The sequence below is a fragment of the Macrobrachium rosenbergii genome, chromosome 48, assembly GCF_040412425.1.
Source record: "Macrobrachium rosenbergii isolate ZJJX-2024 chromosome 48, ASM4041242v1, whole genome shotgun sequence".
NCBI classification, from domain to species: domain Eukaryota; kingdom Metazoa; phylum Arthropoda; class Malacostraca; order Decapoda; family Palaemonidae; genus Macrobrachium; species Macrobrachium rosenbergii.
The window spans coordinates 58,992,644-59,013,767 of record NC_089788.1 but is presented as its reverse complement, the minus strand read 5'-3'; the positions used below and the strand labels follow the sequence as shown (position 1 = coordinate 59,013,767).

General features: G+C 46.0%; 1 long non-coding RNA gene across 1 annotated transcript in view; it reads right to left on the bottom strand.

The window, feature by feature from the left end:
- Positions 1 to 21,124, bottom strand: part of LOC136831432 (uncharacterized) — a 108,475-nt gene that overhangs the window by 82,432 nt on the left and 4,919 nt on the right. Inside the window, exon 3 of the long non-coding RNA XR_010850871.1 lies at positions 8,497 to 8,720. This is a non-coding gene — a long non-coding RNA (uncharacterized lncRNA). The remainder of the gene's footprint in view (positions 1 to 8,496; positions 8,721 to 21,124) is intronic.

The window sequence follows — 21,124 nt, the reverse complement described above, 5'->3', positions numbered from 1 at the left end:
GACGGGCCTACCAACCCATGCCAAGTTCCGACGACTGTCCCCCCCGAAGTTACAAGATGTCAAACGAGCCTTTGCAGAAATGGAACGCATGGGCGTCTGTAAAAAGGCATCAATCCCGTGGGCGTCTCCCCTCCACACAGTAAAGAAATCTGATGGTTCATGGAGGCCCTGCGGGGACTATTGATGCCTGAATTTGCTAACGACACCAGACCACTACCCCCTCCCTAGCATGCAGGACCTGGCGGGCACCCTCCATGGAGCCAAAATTTTCTCTAAGATGGACCTACTGAAGTCGTACTTCCAAGTCCCCATACATCCCGACAACGTCCCAAAAAACCGCCATCATCACGCCTTTCGGCAGCTACACATTTTCCTGTTCCACTTTCGGTCTCAGGAATGCAGGCGCCACATTCCAGCGCCTGATGGACACCATCTTTGGGGATCTGCCTTTCTGCATCTGCTACGTCAACGACATCCTCATTTTCTCCAGGTCCTCAGTGGAACACCTTTGCCAAGTCTGCACCGTCATGAAACGCCTGCAGGACAGCGGATTAGTTGTCAGGTTCGACAAGCACGTTCGGGAAAGAAAAAGTAGACTTCCTTGGCCACGAGATTTCCCCAGCAGGAGTGTGCCCCACGGCCTCTAAAGTAAAAGCTATAGAAAACTTCCTGGAACCACAAACCATCAAGGCCCTTCAGGAGTTTCTTGGGATGATAAACTACTACCGGCGCTTCATTCCAGATATCGCCCGCATCATGTACCCCTGACATCAATCCTGAAGGGGAAACCAAAAACACTAACATGGGAAGCTCCACAGCAGCAGGCATTCATTCAAACAAAAAAGGGCCCTCTCCAGTGCCACCACCTTAACTCACCACAACCTCACCACTGCCCTCAGATTGACAACGGACGCCAGCAACATCGCCTGTGGTGCAGTACTCGAGCAACTGGTGAACGGCACGCCCCAGCCCTTGGCCTTCTTCAGCCACAAGTTTTCGCCAGCTGAGACCCGCTACAGTGTCTTTGACAGAGAGCTGCTGGCTATCTACCAGGCTGTGAGGCACTTCAAGTACCTGGTGGAGGGAGCCGAATTCACAATCCTAACAGACCACAAACCCTTGGTTCACGCATTTGCAAAGCAGGGGGACGCGTGGTCTGCAAGGCAACAGCGGCACCTGACCGCCATCTCCGAATTCGGTTGCATCATCAACTACGTTCCTGGCAAGAAAAACCCAGTGGCTGACGCTCTGTCAAGAGTAGAAATCAATTCCCTTCACCTCGGCATCAACTACAAAGACCTTGCGAGAGAAAAAACAGCAGATGCAGAGACAGCGGACTACAGGATGGCAGTGACAGCTCTCAAATGTGAAGATCTGCCCTTAGCAAACTCTGACACAACTCTCCTCTGCGACGCCAGCACAGGCCGCCCACGCCCCCTGGTGCCCGCCTCAAGGAGAAAGCAAGTGTTCGACATAGTCCACGGTCTCTCCCATCCATCGGGGCGCACAACAGTGCACCTCATGACTGACAAGTTTGTCTGGCACGGCATCAACAAGGACGTCCGCCAGTGGGCAAGAAGCTGCATCCCGTGCCACACAAGCAAAACATCCTGGCACACAGTCTGGGATCGACGATTTTCCCCAGCCTCGTCGGCAGTTTGGCCACATCCACATCCACATCATCGGGCCCCTTCCACAGTTGGGGGGAGCCAGATACCTCCTGACAGTCATAGACCACTCCACTTGCTGGCCCGAAGCAACCCCCATGGATGAAGCATCAACAACATCATGCACAGAGGCCCTCCTCTCCAGCTGGATAAGCCGCTTCGGAGTGCCAGACAGCATCACTACAGACAGGGCTCCTGCCTTCCTGTCAGAGCTCTCGGTCTCCTTGGCACACCTGATGGGTACAACTCTACACAGCACAATGGCATACAACTGCGCAGCAAACGGCATGGTCGAGAGGGGGCACCACTCTCTTGAAGCAGCTCTCATGGCACGCTGCACCAACGAGAAGTGGAAGGAGCAGCTGCCCTGGGTCCTGCTGGGTCTCTGCACAGCACCAAAAGCAAATAGCGACGCTCCCCTGCTGAGAAAGTCTGCGGGGGAACACTGGCTGTCCCCGGAGAATTGACGGCGCCAACACCCATCTCCCGAGGTTGGGGGAACTTGCACAAAAGTTCGTGCCCTGCCACAAGACCTTCACCAACAGAACCATCACCTACAGCCCACCCACCTTACACTCTCCTGCACCTACGTCTTCGTCAGGGTGGACGCCTGCCAGTCGCCCTTAACCAGGCCCTACAGGGGGCCCCACCAAGTCATCAGGCAAGCCAGCAAAGCATTCCTCCTTGGTATCCATGGGCGGGAGGTCTGGATCACCATCGACAGGCTAAAACCTGCATTCCTGTTGGACAGTGAAGTATGCGAAGAAGAAAGGCAGGTGCCCCAGAGTCCCCCATCAATACCTGCCTGCAGACGCACCCGCTTCCCCACCAAGGCGGGGCCCAGGGCGGCCCAGGAAACTCATCCAGCCAACCCCATGTGTCAGCTCCACCCGACACCCACAGTTCTCCAGAAGAAGGGGCCCACTCCGACTGCCCCAGCGCCTCCGTGATTAATGTTATTTCATCCAATAATTGCTCCTCTAATTATTGTCTTGTGGGGGAGGAGTATTTGTAAGGGTGACAAATCGCGCCTCTCCTTTCTTGTGTTTCTCCTTTCAGATGTACATTAATCAAGTCATATATATTACCTGTCTTTATTTCAGATTCTTTATGCACCTCATCGTATGTGCATCATTGTACGGCCTTTCCGCCGATATGTATATCTACCTTTTATGTGCCGTGTAATGAATATTGTACGTATTTTTATGCTTCTCAGAAAACAAATTCTGTATGGATGCAGCGGGGGCCTCGGGTCGCCCGCTACCTTTCCGTCCGCTTTTTGTTTTATAAACACCTGTCGAGAATAATGAAGAATCAGTCTCTCTTTTGACATTTCTCTTAAACTTCACAATACCTTTTATTAAGAGTCTAAGAGAGTACTCTTTCTGACTGGTTCATAGTGTCATGTTCTTTCATTTTTACATTTATATTATCTATTGTTGTTGTTGACATATAGTCCTCAGACTGACTCTTTGTTGTAGCTTCTATAAGCCATGTCTTTTCTCTCATTTGCCTAAACGACCTTTCTGCCGTCGAATGTCTGTTTAACCCTTAAACGCCTATTGGACGTATCATACGTCGACTAAAATTGTCTGTTGGGTGCCGAGTGGACGTACCGTACGTCGACTACAAAAAATTTCTACCTTCGGTCAACTTTGACTCAACCGAAATGGTCGAAAAACGCAATTGTAAGCTAAAACTCTTACATTCTAGTAATATTCAATCATGTACCTTCACTTTGCAACAAATTGGAAGTCTCTAGCACAATATTTCGATTTATGGTGAATTTTTGAAAAAAACTTTTTTCTTACGCACGGGCGGTAACTCAGCCGAAAATTTCATAAATTCTTTCATCATTTTGTCGTAATTTTTGCACTGTGCTATATTAGCCGTTACATAAAGTTTTATATATGAAAATGTGCGCAATTTCATGTACAATACAGCAAAATACAACCCATGGTTGTAGCTTTATCAGTTTGGAAATATTTTCATATAAACCACGATAACTGCCAAAATTTCAACCTTCGGTCAACTTTGACTCGACCGAAATGGTCAAAAAACGCAATTTTAAGCTACAACTCTTACGATCTAGTAATATTCAATCATTTACCTTCATTTTGCAACCAATTGGAAGTCTCTAGCACAATATTTCGATTTATGGTGAATTTCTGAAAAAACTTTTTCCTTACGTCCGCGCCAGAAATTCTTTCGTCACGTTGTCGTAATGTTTGCACTGTTTTATATTAGTCGTTACATAAAGTTTTATATATGGAAATGTGCGCAATTTCATGTAGAATACAACAGAAAATAACTCATGGTTGTAGCTTTTATCAGTTTTGAAATATTTTCATATAAATCACGATAACTGCCAAAATTTCAAGCTTCGGTCAACTTTAACTCGACCGAAATGGTCAAAAAACGCAATTATAAGCTAAAACTCTTACATTCTAATAATATTCAATCATGTACCTTCATTTTGCAACAAACTGGAAGTCTCTAGCACAATATTTCGATTTATGGTGAATTTCTGAAAAAAAATTTTTTCCTTATGTCTGCGCGAGGTAACTCGGCCGAACATCTCAGAAATTCTTTCGTCATGTTGTCGTAATGTTTGCATCGTTTTACATTAGTCGTTACATAAACTTTTATATATGAAAATATGCGCAATTTCATGTAGAATACAACAGAAAACAACTCATGGTTGTAGCTTTTATCAGTTTTGAAATATTTTCACATAAATCAAGATAACTGCCAAAATTTCAACCTTCGGTCAACTTTAACTCGACCGAAATGGTAAAAAAACGCAATTGTAAGCTAAAACTCTTACATTCTAGTAATATTCAATCGTTTAACTTCATTTTGCAATAAATTGGAAGTCTCTAGCACAATATTTCGATTTATGGTGAATTTTTTAAAAAAACATTTTCCTTACGTCTGCTTGTGTAACTCGGCTGAACATCTCAGAAATTCTTTCGTCTCGTTGTCGTAATATTTGCACCGCTTTATATTAGTCGTTACATAAAGTTTTATATATGAAAATGTGCACAATTTCATGTACACTACAATAAAAAATAACTCATGGTTTTAGCTATTATCGGTTTTGAAATATTTCCATATAAATCACGATAAATAGAAAAATTCGACTTTCAGGTCAACTTTAACTCGACCGAAATGGTCGAAAAACTGCAATTGTAAGCTAAAACACTTACAGTCTAGTAATATTCAATCAATTAGCTTCATTTTTCAACAAACGGGAAGTCTCTAGCACAATATTTCGATTTATGGTGAATTTTTGAAAAAACATTTTTACGTCCGCGCGTTACAAATTCATGCATCATTTTGTGATAATATTTTCTCTGTGTTTATATTTGATCGTTTTAAAATTTGTTATATACCAAAATCATCGCAATTTAGTGTACAATACAACTAAAAAAATTAACTCATTAGCTTTAACCGTTTTGCTTACAGAGCGATTTGTATACAATTATATGAGTTTTTTTTTTTTTTTTTGCCGTCATATATTCCAATATTTATACATGATAATGATATTTTTTTAATTTCTGATGGTTGCATACTAAACTTCAGGCAATGACAAAAAAAAATGAGCCAAAAATGAACTCTTAATCTTAAAAACTAAGCGTGCTGTGATTTTTGAGAAAAAAAAAAAAAAAAAAAAAATTCAAATTTTGTGATAATTTTTTTCAGCTTGTTGCTTAACTCACGAACGCCGCCAGCATACGGGAGACGTTTTTGTAAATAGGGCTTCGGCGTTAAAGGGTTAATAGATAATTTTCTAACTTTAGGGCTGAAATTTTCCGTTCTGTTTCCAAGGTTAGAAACCCTGAACAACTTTCACTCCCAAAGAAGGAGTCGAGGTGAGTCAAGGTTGGGTCAAGACTATATTTACTTTTTTTTTTTTTTGGTTTGGTCTGTACTGGAGCACAGGGTTCCAGTATAATTACACTGAGTTTTTTTTTAGATTTCTCTAAACAAAGGATGTCAGAGGTTTCAGCGGTCATCAATTGTGCCGAGTCAGTATCATCAAAGAGCCCAGGGGTACTTGAATCCTTACAACTACTCTTCATAAAGATTAAAGTATAAAAAATAAAAAAAATAAACCCAAAAACCTCAATAGGATATCATCAGCCTTCCATGGATTTTATTCTTCCACCAATGGCACAAGTGAGAACCGACTCCCAAATGTCCACATCCCTACCCTATCCCACAGGGAATGGCACATGATTAGAGTGGCCAAAGTGTAAGCCAAACCCACTTGCTAGAACTGAGAGTATTACAAGAATACAATCATCCCCACCCTAATCGTATTATGGGCAAACTGGATAGAATGCCGAGAGTCCTACCCCCAAGAACCAGACCACCCTGGAATCCGTGGTCCAATCCTGCAGAGTAGTTCTGTCTTTGAGCTTTCAATCTGATATCTCTCAGGTCCAAACATTACCGGATAGTTAATGGTCCTACTACAGTTCCCACTATTTAGCTTTGGATATAAACCCAATCCCAGCTATGATATCTTTTCCTATTTGTCAGGTCCAATAAATTTTACAAAAAATGAAAAACCCAAGAACAAATTCCTGGGGTTCAAGAGGCCCCTCACCACGTCAAGGCAGCTAAGTATGCCTGTAAGTCCTAGGTATTGACTGAAGACCAGGCAAGAAAATAATTATAAAGAAAAAACCAAGAGTATCATCTACAGAGGGAAGTCATCAGCCGAGTCATCTATTGAGCTGTGTTCTTGGAATGTTGCCCAGTTATCATTACCAATGTTCCACTTACGTAACCTTGAAGATGGAGGATTTGAAGAGACATTCATTACCATTACAAAATGGTCACTGGTAAATCTAACATTTATCACTCTCCAACTGAAGTCAATAAAGCAGTCATCACTGCATATAGATACTTCAATTGTTGACAATATGCCTGTTTGAGCATGGAAAAGTGTGTAGGATTCCCACATTTTTACTTTCTATGATGAAACAGAGGCAATTTCCTCTTTGAATGGTAATGATATCACATCAAAGAGGGTGTCTGCTATTCCTATCCCCCGAAATAATAAAGGGACATGGTAGCTGTTGGATAAGGGATTTAAATTCATCAGTGCGGAAGACTTCACTAGGTAGTAGAGAGAGAGAGAGAGAGAGAGAGAGAGAGAGAGAGAGAGAGAGAGAGAGAGCATACAGTATACTTTCTTTGCAAATGGGTCTGCACGACTATCACTTGCAGTGTATACTGGATACTACCAGGATTGTATGGATGTCATTATGAATAAACAAAATATACCCCCCTGGCTTCCTATATTTTTATGCTACAAGAGGAATGCTAGGCTGTATACTCTCATTGGCTCAGACACGTATTATTACCAATCATATTCTCCTGCAAAGCTCTACATACAGGAGACACTTCTGATATGAGCAACCTTAGTACTTCCCATTTCGTTCTAAATCCCTGATAGTTCCACTGGAGAAAATGAATGACTTTTACTCAGATTTTGAGACTGCTAAAGTGGAGCTCCTTTTGAATGATTTGACTTTACTACCTTGCTCCTGCTTTTTTCTGGAAGGAGACTGATTATTTATACCTGCCTTCTGTTTTAAGGTCAACGATGGTGCTGCTTCCATGGAGGAGGAACCTGCCACAAATAGCAGTCTCCCTAATTATGGGTGTTGGGCAATTTGATGGCACCTTCAAGGAAATTTCAAGCTCAGGAGCACCAGATAAAGCTGGCACTGCCTGAGGAGAGGTGGAAATGTCAGACACAATTGGTGTATCCTCTAAAGCATCAGGGACACCTGTCACAGCTGGTGTAGGCTCAAGGGAGACGCAAGCACTTGATACATTCAGATAATGCTGCCTCCACAGAAGCAGGAGTGCTAGCTACAGCTGGCACAGCCTCCAAAGAGACAGACACACTAGGTATACTGTAACTGGTGCAGCCTCCAGAGAGGTAGGAGTGCCAGGCATATCTGGCACGGCCACCAAAGAGGCAGGAGTGCCAGAGACAACTGGCGCAGCCTCCGAAGAGGCAGGAGCACCAGAAATTACTGGCACAGCCTCTGAAGAAACAGGAGTGCCAGAAATTACTGGTGCAGCCTCCAAAGTGGCAAGAGCACATGTCGCAACTGATGTTCCCTTTACATTACGAAAGGATGCACCTCTGGTAGCATTTACATTTCTTCTTCAGTCAGCAGCAATACCTAGTCTAACATACTAGCTTAATACTTTCTGTTTAGCCTATGTAAATGTGATGTGTTCACTTACCTTTAATTTCTGTATTTCTTTTTCCATGATGTACACATCACAATTTTGTGAACAGGTTGGCTGATTATCTCCATAGTATTTTCTGCCTACAAGATCCTGACATATGACCATATTCTTGACAACAAAAACATCTCTTGCTCTCTGGATATATTGCTTAACCTTAAAATGTAACCATGCCAATTTATTACATTAGGTAAGTGGGTAGAATTGAATGTAAGTAAATTTGGAAGTGGAGCTAAGGCTCCATTGATCATCTTCATCCTGTTAATTCTAATCACACCTTGTTCTTTTAAGTCTTCTAGAAGTTTATCTGCTGAAAACATCATCAGTTAGGATGCAAATATAATTCACTTGGAATGAATCCAAAAAGCATATACAAAACAGTCTACTTTAATACCTCCATGATGCTTTTAATTTTTACTTTCTGGTGAGGCCAAGTTTCCCCAACCTTCAGATGATAGCTTAGGCTCTCAGCCACAACACTTCACAATGTCTCTGTAGACTTTAAAAATATCACTATTAGAATCTTCCAGATTAAAGATCAAATACTTACAAGAGGTTTCAAATACCCCTGGTCCTATTTCACATACTGTACATTTCTGATGAATTTCCCCTTGTTCTGCGCAGGAGCATAGGGTTCCAGTGTAATTACACTACAGTAGAAGGCTTCCCAGCCATGTCCAAACAGAGGTTGTCAGAGGAAGGTGCAGAGGTTGCCATCTGTGCCAAAAAAGGTATCATCAAAGGGTCCAGCACTTTCTGCACTAGCCAGCCAAGCTGAAATCATAAATAACCTCATCAAAACAATAACTTTTTTGGGCCAGTAAGAAGCTAATGTCAGGCTCATTTAATTTTTTTTTTGTTTTGTAATGATTTGAATAGCATTTTTCATTTATCTTACACTACATTCTGTAGTAATGATTTTTATTACTTAATAGTTTAATTCTTTTTGAAATAGTTTATTATTATATTTATAAGCTAATTTTTTATCAATTGAACCCAATTTCATGTCATAATTTTGTTTTATTAGAGTTAAATGTTTGTATCAAGTAACAGTTTAATTTGAATCAAGTAACAGTTTAAAATGAAGTTGTCTTTTCCCTTTCTACACTTTACTACACGTTTTCTAAAAAAAAAAAAAAAAAAAAAAAAGGCAAAATGATTATTCATAAATGATCAAATCGCATTTTTAAAGGTAAAATGCATTTTTCCTAACGTACAAACCCGAGGTCCTTTACATATGGGGATACTTTCGGCGAAGTTGAACAAGGTCACAAAAGACTTACAGGGCATGAGTTGGTATTACTACCAGCTGGGCATGTGGTTGGCAACAGTGGGGAACCCACAGTGACAACCGCCCAGATTCACGCATTCACTTTACTTTCTGGTCTAGGGCAGATTGTGGGGCAGCTGAGGTGGGTAACCTGAGTAAAGGACCTCGGGTTTGTATGTTAGGAAAAATGCATTTTACCTTTAAAAATGCGATTTGTTCCTGCACAAATACAAACCCTCGGTCCTTTACATATATGGGGACTCAAGATTCAGTGGGAGGAATCTGAGTGGAGGTCTCTGAATGACTGGAAATTCAACACACCTCATGTACACCTAGGGTAAGAGCCAGGAGGACATGGCCACTGGACCGAGAGCACCGTTATGAGAACTGTCATGATACTGGCCAGTCTACTAGACCATCCTTGCTGTGGCGAGGTTACAGTAGTAAACGAGCGCACAGCGAGGCGAAAGCCAGAGAGAACCTTTCCCACTCACATAGCGGTGAGTGGGAAACTTCAGGGACTAAGGACCAACATAAGGAATGGGTTTGGTAATTAGCCCGCAACCCCTTCCCCGCCTTGTAGGGGAAAGAGGGGACATTACATCTAATGAATACCTGAAAGGTAACAAAGACAGGTCACTCAAGTATGAAACTTACCTGTGTCAGACGCCCGGTTCAGCTTGTACGGCCTTACTCTCTGCCCAAGGGAAGAAGGGTAGGATGATAGGGGAGGAAAGGGGAGCCAGTCACTCACCTTTCACGCCCACTCACTCGCGTACAACAGACAAGACGCAACTCTGTCCTTACAGGAGCTGGGTAAGTTACACAACTTGTTGAGCAGCCACCACCGGTCCCAAGAAAAAGGTGTCCAAGGACCAATGGGTAACGTCCCTTAGGTAAAAAAGAGGTGAATGTGGTCTGAGTGACCACCCCCACCTTCAGTACCTGCTGAACCGAGAGGTTCTTCCAGAATGCTAGAGAGGGCGCAATCCCCCTGATTTCATGAGCACAGGGCGTAGAGGGCTGGTGACGTCCTCACCAGCCATCGCATACGCTTTTTTGATAACCTCACGAAGCCAGAAAGAGATCGTGTTCTTAGGCACTTCCTTCTTGGGGGTCCCGGTGCTAACAAAGAGCCGCCGACACTCAGGCCTGAGGTGCCGTGTTCTCTTCAGATAGCGCCGTAGCACCCATACAGGACAGAGCCGTAACTCGTCAGGGTCATTATCTACAAAGTCACTCAGGGATGGGATCGTGAAAGACTCAAACTGAGCATCAGGGACCGCTGGGTTTTGAGTTTTTGCTACGAATTCCGGGACAAATTCGAGCGTTACCGATCCCCACCCCCTCGAGTGTTTGATTGAAAAGGAAAGTCCCTGCAATTCGCTAATCCTCTTTGCCGAAGCCAGGGCTAGAAGGAAGATGGTCTTGAAGGTCAGATCCCTGTCTGTGGCCTCTCGTAGTGGCTTGTAAGGGGCGCAAGTAAGGCTCCACAAAACGAGAGACACGTCCCACTCAGGGGGCCTGAGCTCCCTGGGTGGGCAAGTCTGTTCGAAACTCTTCATCAGCAAGGATATTGCCAGGGATGATGAAATATCGATGCCTTTCAGCTTCAGGACCAAGGCTAAAGCTGCCCTGTATCCTTTCACTGCTGTAACCAATAAGAGCTTCTCCCGACGAAGAAAGATGAGAAAATTCACTACCTGCTGAAGAGTGGCTCCGACTGGAGAATAACCCCATCTACGACACCAACCACAGAAGACGGCCCGCTTACCTTGGTAAACCGCTGAGGAGGACTTCCTGAGGTATCCTGCTATTTCTGTTGCTGCCTGGCGAGAAAAGCCTCTTGCTCGCAAGAGATGGTGGATAATCTCCAGGCGAGAAGAGACAGGGAAGCCACAGCGTGGCGGTACCGTTCTACATGAGGCTGACAAAGCAGGTTGTGCCAGAGGGAGAGTTCCCTCTGAACGTCGGAGAGCGGAGCCAGCAGGTCTGGGTACCAAGTGGCTTCCGGACGCTTGGGGCCACTAGGATCATTCGAAGGTTCATCGATCCCAGAACCCGACTGAGAACTGGACGAAGGAGACAGAACGGGGGGAAGGCATACACTTCGAGGTTGTTCGAGTGTTGGAATGCGTCCTCCGCGGCTGCCCATGGGTCCATTACGACAGAGAAGAAGGTCGGAAGCTTTCTGTTGTACCGGGTAGCGAACAGGTCGACTACTGGATGCCCCCACAGATTGAAGAGTGTGTCTGCTACGGTCTGATGAAGAGACCACTTGGACCCCACTATCTGATCCCGACGGCTTAGCGTGTCCGCCAGGACGTTCCTCTTGCCCGGAATGTACCTGGCCAACAGTACCACGGAGTGGGCAACTGCCCATTGATGCACCTGCAACGTCAACTCAAGAAGAGCCCGGGAGACAAGACCCCCTTGTTTGTTGACATATGCCACTACGGTCGTGTTGTTGCTCATCAACGCTACCGAGTGTCCCACCAAACGATTCTGGAAGCACTGGAGACCCAAGAACGCTGCTTTCATCCCCAGGACGTTGATGTGAAGGTGCCATTCGTGATGGTCCCACACACCTGATGTCAGCAACTCCTCCAGGTGAGCCCCCCAGCCCTCCTTCGATGCATCTGAGAAAAGAAGCAAGTCCGGGGGGAGAGCGGACAGAGGTGGCCCTATGCACAGGTTCCTGTCGTCCAACCACCAAGTGAGATCGTCCCTCATCTCCTGTGATGGGAACAAGAACCGACTGGGGCTCCCGGGACTGGTCCCAGAAGTCCCTCAGTCTCCACTGGAGAGACTGAATGTGGAGTCTCCCATGCGAAACGAGTTTCTCCAACGACATTAGGTGGCCGATCACGACCTGCCACTGTTGAGCAGGTTGGTCCTGTTGTGATAGGAACTGCCTCGCTACCTTCCTGAACGTGCTGATTCGAGCCTGAGAAGGAAAGACTCTGCTTGCTGCCGTGTCGATCAGCACGCCCAGGTATTGAATTTTCTGCTTGGGAATGAGATCGGATTTCCGAAAGTTGATCACGACGCCCAGTTCGTGACACAATTCGAAGAGACGATCCCTGTCCTGTAGCAACTGCAAGCAGGAGCTCGCCAGGACTAACCAATCGTCGAGATACCTCAGAAGACGTATCCCGCGCGAATGGGCCCAAACCGAAATGAGAGTGAATACTCTCGTGAACACCTGAGGAGTGGTCGACAGACTGAAACAGAGAACCTTGAAAAGTCGCTGCCTGGTGGACAAGGCGGTCGCGTTCATTGGCCTTCCTCTTGTCTACCGCAGCATCCACCTCCCCCTTGGGGAAGAGGGAGGCGGAGTCCAGGATAGGTCCGTTACTCAATGACACCGCAGCTTCCGTACCTAGAGACCTGGCGATCTGGGATAGCACTGCATCCCTTCTCTTCAGCACTAGGTTGGCCCAGAGGTTTACTGTCTGATGGGCGAGGAAGGAAATAGCCTTACCCCCAGACTGGCAAAGACTCCTGAAGGTCAGATCCTCGCCCTGAGTAGACGAGGCTGCGATTCTCGACAACGCAAAGGCCCAGTTGTCAAGCCAAGACACCGCCTGGAGAGCCAACAGAGCCATATCCTCCAAAGTGCCCATCTCCGCTTGCGAGAAAAGCGCATGTTCCGCCGATAGCTGAGCAGACGTGGCACCGGGTGCCAGTCGAGTCAGCCCTGGTTCTACGACCTTTGTCTGCAGTCTGCCTTCAGATGGTATGTAATGCTTCTTCTGTCTCGGTAGAGGGGGTGGCAACAGCTTGGTAGCTCGAGCCGAGCAAAGTGACAACGACTGCCCGGAGACTAAGTCGTTCACTTGATTGAGAACGCTGTCCGCCAGAGGAGACCATGGGAGGCCAAGAGAGGGCTTGGGTTCCCTCCTGGCGACGTAGAACTCCTCCAACCTAGATGAATGTTCCTCCAACGGGGCTGGGAGCGATTCCTCCAGGCCGTTGTGCTGATGGATCAGAGCAACGACCTCTACAAACGCCCTCTGCATTTCCGGAGTGTCCGGGTCTCTCAGCAGAGGGCCCTCCGAGAGGCGGTCATCCGGGAAAGCCCAACCCGGAGGTGAACCTGAGACCGACCCCGCATCTCTGACTTGCACTATGGCAGCGTACGACCTCTCACTCGCTTGGAGCGAAGGAGGGCCGGACACCCCTGAAGTTGATTGCCCTAGAGCCTCAGCTCCGGCAACCCTACCGACCCCGTTTCCTCCCGGAGAATCCCGAGGAAATCGAGGGGGTGGGAGAGACAGAGCGAACACTACCGTCGCGCCCCCTGGTATAGCCAGTGGAGGCGACGGACCCCTCATGGTTCCTGACCCACAATGGAGGATCGTGAGAGGGCCTAGACGGACTGGCTCATCTGGGCAAGCGACTGTCATGACGATCAGGGGACAGTTTCCTTGCAGCGGATCCGCGCTCCGACGTTGGGCGAGCCTCTACACTGGGGCATGCAGGGGAGCCCAATGCAGAGGCGCGGACTGCCGATTGGAGGCTGCTTGGGGGCGGGACGTCCTTGGGCACCCTCCCCGTTGTACCCCTATCCAATTTGGACAAGGGAAACGGATTGGGTGGGAAAAGGAGCACGTAGATTTCTCCCCTTCTCCCGTGACAGAGCTCGAGCCCGCACGGTCTCCCAGAGGGGATCATTCTTTCGGTGACACGCACTTGGAAGGTGCCGAAATGGAACCAGCCCGGGAGGATGGAGCTCCCGAACCATCCGAGGAGGGTACCGAGGTGCCCTTCCCGGCGAGAGAACCAGCGGTCCGTTCCCGAGTGGGGGGAGAGTGCTGTCGTAGCAGAGGAGTCTTCTTAGAGGGAGGAGAAGCTGCCCTCCCCTTCCTAGCCCAACTGGACTTAGAAGAGGGAGGGGGAGAAGGGGGAGAGGGGGAAGACCCCACCCTCCCCTTCCTAGCCCAATTGGACTTAGAAGAAGGAGGGGGGAGGGGAGGAGGAAGAAGAGGAAGACGAGGAACAAGAAGAAGAAGATGAAGACGGACGGCGAGCCCGTTTCTTCTTCTTCCTCTTCGTCTTATCAATCAGGGATAAGACCGCATCCCCCAGCATACCGACAACAGACCATACGGGGTTGGCGGAAGCAGGGGTATGTACTGAAGTGGGAGCAACAGACCGAGGCGAGTCTTGTGGGGTGCGCCCGCTGTCTGGAATGATCGGAGAAGTAGCGAACGCCTGACAGTCCGGGGTAGACACGGGTAACGGCGGGAGCAAGGCAGGAGGGTATCCAAGAGGTGGAGTGACTGAGCAGACTGGACCGGCCAGCGTCAACACAGCAATGGCACGGGTAGGGACCACACCATATGCATGATGCGTTCCCACCGAAGTCACTACGCTCCTTGGCAGCACAGTAGAAACGGTGGTGGTCGTCAGAGCAACCACTGTGTGGGTAGTGGGGGGAGGGGGCAGTACCCCTTCCCGCCCCACCAAGCTGATGTGCTCCAGAAGCGAGGACAAATCAGGATTGCCAACCATCCCGAGCGACTCCCACGCCCAACTCAAACCTGGTACAAGTCCCAAACCTGAGAAGAAGACAAAGGCAAGTAAGCGGTGCCCCCCCCCTACCCCAGAGATAAGGGATTCTGGGGGAGGGGGGAACTGAGGGGTGTGCAGGCTAGGTCAACGAATCTCGCCTCCTCTGGGGCTGCAGATGCAGACACATGGGATAGAGAGACCAATTCCGTCAGGGGCAGTAAGGGGAGGCCACCGGGGCTCAGACAAGACTGAGAAGGAGTAACCACAATGGAGGTCGAAGGGGCTGAAGGCAGCCCCTCCGAAGCCTTGGATTCCTTCCTTCTATATCTGGGTCTACGCAAGTACCTATCCCACTGCTCGGGAGACCAGAGCCTACACTCATCGCATGGTTCATCAACAGTACAATCAGGGGGATCCTTGCTCCCTTTACGACACTTTAAGCAAAGGGAGTGGGGATCCGAATCCGTGCTACAGCGGAAGGCGCCACATTTTTTGTCCTTACCACAGGCTTATCCAAGTCATGGGTTTGCAAGAGATCATCCATCTCTCAAACACGCACAAATACACAAGGTAACAAGCCACAAACAAAAAACAGGAACAAACACACCGTGAGCAGACTGAAGCTTTAGTAGCCAGGAGTTGAAACAGAGCTGTTAAACACGCCCGCTTCGAGCAAGGCCTGAAAGTAAAGTGAATGCGTGAATCTGGGTGGTTGTCACCATGGGTTCCCCACTGTTGCCAACCACATGCCCAGCTGGTAGTAATATCAACTCATGCCTTGCCAATCTTTTGTGGCCTTGTTCAGCTTCACCAAAAGTATCCCCATACCTAAAGGACCGAGGGTTTGTATTTGTGTAGGAACAAATCAACGTTAATATGGAACGTAGGTTGTGTACCTCTTTTTAATCCGTCAGTAGTGTGTCCTCAGTCTAGCAATTATTGTACAATCTCAAAGCTCAAAGGCTCCATTATCTAGTAAAATAAAAACCATAATTCAAATCATCAATGGATCATGTCAGCTGTTCCTAGTTAAAATATTTTCATAATAAAATTAAGTTTCATATATACTTGCCAAGTAATTATTGTACATAGCTACAGTTTCTAACTAGCGTGGCAGCCTTTTTTAAAAAATCGTGGTGGCGCTTCAATAGTTTTGTGTAGGTGGCTAGCCCGCCCACTGTCAGGAGTACTAGGAACGACTCAGCAGATAACTCATTGTGTTTGTGCCTTTATGACCATCAGAGGGGAGGAGGGCAGGCTTTGGTTCTGTAATTACTCAGTAAGTATACTGTATATGGAAATCACAATTTTTAAAAGTACTGTAAATTGTATTTTTCAACTATCAACCTGAGGTCCTTTACAAAAGGAACTAATTAGTGAAGCTGGACAAAATAAGTTAAACTCTTGAACAATGTGGTTAGGCAGTAACTATTACTATCAGGTAGGTTAAAAACAACTTCAGTGGGCGTTATAACCAGTTCTTTAACATACTCAGGACACAGCTGTCATGACTGACGGCAGATGCAACAAACAAAGGAGGAGAAAACAACAAAAACAATAAAATGAGCTTAATATTAATTTATTTTTACAAATAAAACAAAAGAGTCAGGTCTGGTAAAAGATAAAAACCATAAATACAAAAAGCAAAAAAAGCAGCACTAAACAAAATATCAAAACAGCACTAAACAAAAAATCAAGTTAAATAAACAAAAAGTAGCTTAAAAAAAAAAGGCAAAAATAAACAACAGCAGGCAGAAAAAATATCAAACAAATGTCCTCCATCACTGGGTTCACCAAGACAGCCCTCAGCTGTGCAACAACTGACAAAAACCCACCAACCAGAAAACCCTCCAGATGGAGACGTCAGGACAGCCTTTACGCTGTCATCAAAGATGAGCAGCTCGTGGTCACACTCCACCTCTATAGTCCTGCTCCACCATAAGCGTGCTCCAATTTGCTGCTCAAAAACTCGACCAACGTCGACTACTAAAAGTTACCTGCTGCTGCTATATTGAAAAGGATAATTTCAAGCCCTACCAGACCCGACTGACAACAGAAAACCAGCAGCTCACCTGATTATGAAACATCAAAACAAAAAAACTTGAATAAGGAGGCAGTAATCCACAAACAACGAGCAAAAACCAGCAGTTCCTTGAAACCATCACTTAACGTGACACCTCCCCACCTAAAAAAAAAAAAAAGACTATTTTTTTTTTTTTACCTCAAGTCCCCTCCAATGATGTGCAACCCTCCAGCCAAAACAGAGCCATCCTGTCACGGTCACCATTGTAACGACCGAGTGGGCGTTATGCAGGTTCTTTAACATACTCAGGACGGGGCTGTCATGACTGTTCTTTTGCAACAAACAAAGGAGGAGAAAACAACAAAAACAATAAAATGAGCTTAATATTAATTTATTTTTACAAGTATTTACAAGAGAGTCAGGTCTGGTAAAAAGATAAAAACCATAAATACAAAAAAAGCCAAAAGGCAGCACTAAACAAAATAAGCCAAAAGGCAGCACTAAACAAAATCAAGTTAAATAAACAAAAAGTAGCTTAAAAAAAAAAAGGCAAAAATAAACAACAGCAGGCAGAAAAAAAAATATCAAACATACGTCCTCCATCAGATTTTTCACAGCCCTCAGCTGTGCAACAGGGACAAAAACCCACCAACCAGAAAACCCGATGGAGACGTCAGGACAGCCTCACGCTGTCATCAAAGATGAGCAGCTGTGGTCACACGACTACTCATGGTCACACTCCACCTCTGGAATGCTCCAATTTGCTGCTCAAAAACTGTGACCAACGTCGACTCCAAAATGCCTGCTGCTGCTGCCACAGTTGCTCACAAATTATGTGCCCTACCAGACCCGACTGACGACAGAAAACCGGCAGCTCACCGACGAAACATCAAAAAAAAAACTTGAAGGTAAGGAGGCAGCAATCCACAAAAGGGAACGAGCGGGGAACCAGCAGTTCCCGCAAAACCATCACTTAACGTGACACAGGCATACCCGCCTGCCTGGATGTAAACATTCCAGTTTGCCTTTTGGTCCAGGTTCAGATTGAGGGGTGACGTGAAGTGGGCATAAAATTGTAATGTAAAGGACTTCAGGTTTGTATAGTTATGAAAAATATAATTTACTTTTAAAAATTGTGATTTGTTCCAACATGACATACAAACCATCTTTCCTTTACATCAGGAAGACTCACTGGTTGGAGGGAGGAATCTGAGTGAGTCTCTTGAACTGACTGGAGTTCTGCACACCTGGGCTACTCCTCCTGGTTGAAAGAGCAGGGAGGAGTACCGTGCCTCTGACATATTGATCAGAGTGTAGGAACTGCGAGATCAAATGTCAGATATTGTACCTTTTCGCATGAGTGAGGAAGCATAACTCATACGAAACAGGCTGGGAAGAAATCTAAGAGTCGGAGGCAGTAAGGAAAACCCAAGATAGGTTTTTCCTTATTGCCAGTCTCTCCTTCCTCCCTCTGCTAGAGGAAGCAGTGGAACTGCTTCTATGATTCTAGAAGAAAAATAGAACGGGTGCTTGATGTGTAGTCTTACCATTCAGACGCCATATCCCGCAAGTGTCGGTTCGAGTCCTATTCCCATCACGAAGGAGGAGAAGTAGGAGGATGAGGAAGGAGGAGGACGAGAGGCCAGTCACTCTTGGGATCCTTCTCACTCCCAGAACCAACACCTGAGGCAAGATGCTACCTGTCCTCTTGAAGGAGCCAGGTAAGAAAACACAACTTGTTGAGCAGCCACTACAGGACCAAGGAAAAAAGGTTCCTAGGGCCTGTGGGCAAGACCGAAGGTAGATGACAGGAGTGTGGTCTATGAGACCACATCTTGCTTCCAGACCAACAGAAACTTCCGGAACTCGGGTGAAAAGTACCAGTATCGTCATCACCAGCAGCCGAGTACCTCCTTTGATTGCTTCAAGAAACCAAGAGAAAGATGTGTCCTTAGACACTTCTTCCTTGGGAGAGATAGTACCAGCGAAAACGCCGACACCATCCAGGTTAGGAATGTCAAGCCTTTTCAGAAAGTACCGCAACTCCCTCATAAGACAAGGTAATGACTGATCTGGATCCTCGATACAAAGTCAAAGGAGGAGGGGAACAAGAAGGACTTAAACCCGACAATAGCTGCCAATGGATTCGGAGTCCACTTACAACATCTGAGAAGGTGTTGAGGTATTGATCCCCTTCACAGGTTCTTCCATCTTCTATGCCAAGGCCGCAATGAGATGAGTGATGGTCCTAAGAGGGCACATCTCTGTCTGACGACTCTCGTAAGGGTCACATGCCACCCAGGGAACAGTTCCCTGGGGCAGCAAGCTCAAAGAAGCTTCTCATCAGTAGCTAAATCTTCACTGAGAAGAAAAAGGCTACTTGAGATAGAAGACTAGGTCGCACGGGCCTACTTTCTTCACAACTAAACCAGAGGGAAGCAACCCTCAGCGGAGAAGACAAGGCAGTCCAGACTTGAAGACAGACTCTGACCCGAGAAGAAGTTCTGTCAACGACACCAACGAGCGAAGAAGGATCCAATCCCTGGAACAGTGTTGCAGAGGACTTCAAGTGTTATGCAGCTATGTCTGTTGCTGCCCAGGTGAGAAAGCCTAAGCTTGCAAGGAAAGCTGGAAAATCTCCCAGTCCTGAACACACAGGGATGTACTGACTGAAGAACCGTTTCTTGTGTAGCTGCTACAGGAGGTTAGGTCGAGGAGAACTCTTCTCGATGCCTCGTAAGCAGGGCTATCAGGTTGGGCAAAAGGTGAAGTCTTTCAGCATTTGTCAGTAACTCGGGGTGAGCAATGCTTGTGAACCCCTACCGAAATAGACAAATACGGCTGGAAAAACGTACATATCGATGTTTCCCAAAAAGACAGCATGCCTCACTGTAGCAGCCCATGGGTCTGGTACGAAGGAGCAAGAAAACTACTGACTTCGTTGTGCCAGGAGGCAAACAGAAAGATTGCAGGGATCTCTCAGTCGAGCAGTCTTCATGAGTCTTCGTGAAGAAAAATGTGAAGAGCACATTCTATCCTGATCACTCAAACCCAAGGCTAAGATCGCCACCAATACATCCCCACCAGGAATGTATCTGGCTAATTGAGCTATCGAGTGCGCTATAGAACACTCGAGTACCTGGCAATGTCGACAAGTGAAACGGGAGGAAAAAATTATTCCCCCTTGTTTGTCGACGTATGCCACTACTGTGGTTTTGTTGTTCAACAAAACCACTGAGTGTCGCAAAACTTATACTGAATTCTCGGAAGGCCAAAAGGCTGCCTTGAGTTCAGGATGTTGATGAGAAGGTACTAATTGTCTCAGTCACAAACCTTCAAGATAAAGTCTTACAGGTGTGCACCTATTCCTTGATCAGTGAATCTGGGAGTAGACACATGGCGTGAGGGGAATATTTATATTCAAAGGTTCCTTAAATCAAGCATTAGCCTAACTCTTTCCTCATACTTTGAAGAGGAAAAAAGGACGGAGGACTGGAAGCAGACCTTCTTCATTCTCCACCATGGGGAAGCTTCTGCATGACAGGATACCAACATGATAAGCTCTAACCGGGCTGGCATTTCCTGAATAGGGAGCACAGGAGAGGAAGCGGGATGGAAGTTTGTTGATAAGAATTGCTGAGACCCGAGGAAAATACATACTTGTCCTAAAGGAATCCATTCCCTGGTCTCGGTAATGTTGCTGCCAGGTCCAGAAACTCGATAAGTATCATTTCATCCAGGCATCTGCAGTGGGAGAACTTCTGCCAAGTCGATACTTCTTTCTCTGTTGAACTCAAATGAACTTGGCTTCATCATCTTCAAATCTAAAAACATGTTGGATTCAGTGAAGAGAAGTGATAATAAATTTTCCTCTCCAAACCATCATTAACAACATACATTTACACTCTTTGTAACTTAATCCTTTTCAATATTTTTTGTTACAATATATTAATACAGTACATAAATACCACTACAAATCCCCCAGTAAAACTAAGCAATAACTCTGCATGGGGTATCACTTTGGAAACTGATTTTTCCTATAGTATTTTGGCTGCTTATCAAGAATTTACTGTTATTTTTTGTTGGTCGACTATAATTAACCTGTAATTGACCTAAGAAGTTGTATGTTGGCCATCCTGGAATTCTATTGCACATGTGCAAGGTTATAGGGAGTTTTTGGTAAAAAGTGGAGTTTCCCGTAGCTAAGTAACATAGCCTGTTAGGTTAGGTTAGGATACATTAGATTAGTTCCTTTTATAATAGGTTTTCTTAGTCAATCCCTTCTTAAACATATGGCTCCCTGACGACTTGAGCATGTGTGGAACAATTCCATAACAACATGACGGTCTGGTCTTTCTCCTAACGTTT